The sequence below is a fragment of the Triticum dicoccoides genome, chromosome 2A, assembly GCF_002162155.2.
Source record: "Triticum dicoccoides isolate Atlit2015 ecotype Zavitan chromosome 2A, WEW_v2.0, whole genome shotgun sequence".
Taxonomy (NCBI): Eukaryota; Viridiplantae; Streptophyta; class Magnoliopsida; order Poales; family Poaceae; genus Triticum; species Triticum dicoccoides.
The window spans coordinates 252,618,095-252,620,091 of NC_041382.1; the positions used below are offsets into that span (position 1 = coordinate 252,618,095).

Genomic DNA, 1,997 nt, shown 5'->3' on the forward strand with positions numbered 1-1,997 from the left:
GAGCTACCTTCCCCTTGAGCTTCCACCACTTCGTTCTAGCGACTTTGGCACGCTTATCCCGCTGGACATGAATCCGAAAACGGAAGTCAACAACCACCAGCTTATGCTGGGGTACAACACTCTCTCTAGGTATCACCTTATAGTCTAGGCACGCATGCCTATCTTCTCTTCTCGAGAGGATGAAATCAATCTAGCTAGAGTGTTGGCCACTACTAAAAGTCACCAGATGTGATTCTCTCTTTCTAAAGAGGGTGTTAGCTACAATCATGTTGTAGGATAGAGCAAAGCTTAAGACATCTTCTCCTTCTTGATTCCTGATGCCATAGCCAAAGCCCCCGTGCGCCCCTTCAAAACCTGTGTTAGACGTACCCACGTGGCCATTGAGGTCTCCTCCTATGAAGAGCTTCTCACCAATCGGTACACTCCTAACCATGTCTTCCAGGCCTTCCCAGAACTCCCTCTTGGTGTTCTCATTGTGGCCTACTTGCGGGGCATACGCGCTGATAACATTGAGAACCAAGTCCTCAACTACCAGCTTGACCAGGATAATCCGGTCCCCATGTCTCTTGACGTCTACCACTCCATACTTGAGGCTCTTGTTGATCAAGATGCCTACGCCATTTCTGTTTGCAGCCGTCCCTGTGTACCACAGCTTGAAGCCGGTATCCTCCACCCCCTTCACCTTCTGTCCTCTCCATTTGGTTTCTTGGACGCAAAGGATATCAACACCTCTCCTCACCGCTGCATCAACTAGCTCCCAAAGCTTCCCTGTCAGAGACCCTATGTTCCAGCTACCTAAGAGAATCCTCCTAGGCTCGGCTAGCTTCCTTACCCTTCGCACTCGTCGAGTCAAAATGTGAAGACCCTTTCCCATTTTCCACTACATCCGGGCGCCGATGTAGCGCGCCACTAAGGATGCGACGACCGGATCCTCGCTCACTTGCCACCGTATCCGGATCAAGATACATCGCGCCACCTTTGCGGTGACGGCCCGGCCCTTGCCCATTTTCCACCACACTCGGGTTCCGATGTAGCGCGTCGTTGAGAGGGTTACGCCCCAATGAAAATCTTTTGGGTTTCATCTCCATAAGAGTGGCTGAGTTTTTACGTTGGCTCGGCAAGCCTATCACAACCCTCCTCCTTTACCCGGGCTTGGGACCGGCTATGTTGAGACAACATAGGCGGAGTTATCTTTTTAAAGACAACAGGCATATATTTGTACAAAGATCATATTGTTTCGATGCCCATGTAAGTTCTCTTATCTCTTTGGTGTGCATCTTATTTAGACTTACCTCATTGCAATTTATAGTCATGCTTTGCATAGCTAAATCGGTATCAAGAATATTGTATTGTTTACTTCTTACCATGTCTGATCTACTAATATGGCTACATCTGTACAATACTTTTATAGATGAAGTTGGTGGTTCATGCAGACCCAAGGTGCACTGACAGAAGATATCAGAGGAGCAGAGGAAAATGCAAGTGTGTATGTGTGAAAAATTATTGGTTTAACTCAAGGTATTGCTGTACATGTTGTTGTCATCACGCTCAAATTCCAGTTATTATCGCTATCAAATAGTGTCAAACACTCAAATCATTGTTCTGAATTTCTGTAGGATGCTGAGGAAATCCTCGAAGGCATAAAGACCACACAGACACTTACTTTTTTATGTTTTTTCTTCGCAGCTGATGGCAAGCTCCTTTCTTGCTAATTGTGATTTCTTTTGTACATGGCCTCTCACCAGAGTAAGTAAATAGACCTATGATGTTTCTTTCTGATTTTCTTAGCGTTTTCAGGGGTATTTTGAGCTTCTAGATTGATTGTTTCATGAAGCATTATAGATCAGACCGTCAAATTGATGTGTAGTTTATAGTTAAGTATCAAGCGGATGTTGTTCTACCATATTTACCCAAGAAGCTCTTATTTGACAAATCACCATCCAGTTTGCTGTATGGCTGATTCTGATGCACTCAAAGTGAACAATGAATAATAATGA

General features: G+C 45.1%; 1 long non-coding RNA gene across 1 annotated transcript; it reads left to right on the forward strand.

Moving 5' to 3' along the window:
• The first annotated feature begins 1,219 nt into the window (after positions 1–1,219).
• Positions 1,220–1,746, forward strand: LOC119359323. Its single transcript, XR_005172466.1, has 3 exons — positions 1,220–1,248; positions 1,412–1,518; positions 1,617–1,746. It is a non-coding gene; the product is annotated as an uncharacterized LOC119359323 (long non-coding RNA).
• Positions 1,747–1,997: the final 251 nt, after the last annotated feature.